Below are 972 nucleotides of genomic sequence, written 5' to 3'. Positions count from 1 at the left end.
ACTTTAAGATATTACTTTGAGCCGAAATATAACCAAAGACTTCAATTCCAAATTCTAAACCGTAACTTGGTTCTGAAAAGATGAAGAACTAAAGAAGGGAGATCTATTTTGTACAGATTCACATGAAACTAGGTTGAGCTATGAAACTAGATATACTTAGATATATCATGTCAATTAGATCTTATCTTGATTTTCCTAGTTTGGCTTGTCCCTAATTTTTGAAAGTGGATTTCCGGAGGATTTTGTGTATATTGTCATTTCAAATGGTCTGATTTTGAATTCTTTCCTTGCTTTTTACTAGTTCATATTTATATCAAGAGAGAAATTTTGATAAATTTTGAATAATTATTTAATTTTAATATATATTGTGAATTGGTAACTTAAATACACGAAAGCCAGAACTAAGGTATGATAAACGCATTTTGGTGTTACTTGGTTGTTCTACATTTATTTTTTCTTAGCCATATCTTTTGGGGGTGATGTCCGACACGGGGATACCATAGGGAATGTTTGGTAGGCACGCCACTTGCCTGGGTAGGGAATTCAAAGTGCCGAATCCCTATAGGCAAGTGTGTATTCTCTTGATGAGCCCTTGTGTTTGGTTGTTGCCTCTGAATTATTTTTCATTTTTTTAAACTATTTTTACTATTTGGTAAATGACGACTTATACTTACTTACGAAACGACTCTCTGTCCATGGATTATTTATGGTTGATTGTGTATGGTTATGCTGTTCGACCTATGTAATTGTATGGATGAGTAGGGTTAAGGCTTCATTCAAGTACTGATCTATATTAATTACTAATGTAGGAAAACAGTCTTCCTTTTCTCCTTCTGTCTTCTTTTTTTATGTGTTTGTGCTGTTGCATTGGTGATTTCTTTATTCATTATATTCATTTTGGCATATATAATGTACAAAATAGTCAATAATTTACAAAACAACAATCACTGAAACAGAGGCTCGTTATTAGTT

The sequence above is a fragment of the Artemia franciscana genome, chromosome 14 (genome assembly GCF_032884065.1).
Source record: "Artemia franciscana chromosome 14, ASM3288406v1, whole genome shotgun sequence".
Classification (NCBI taxonomy): domain Eukaryota; kingdom Metazoa; phylum Arthropoda; class Branchiopoda; order Anostraca; family Artemiidae; genus Artemia; species Artemia franciscana.
This window is presented reverse-complemented; position numbering follows the sequence as displayed.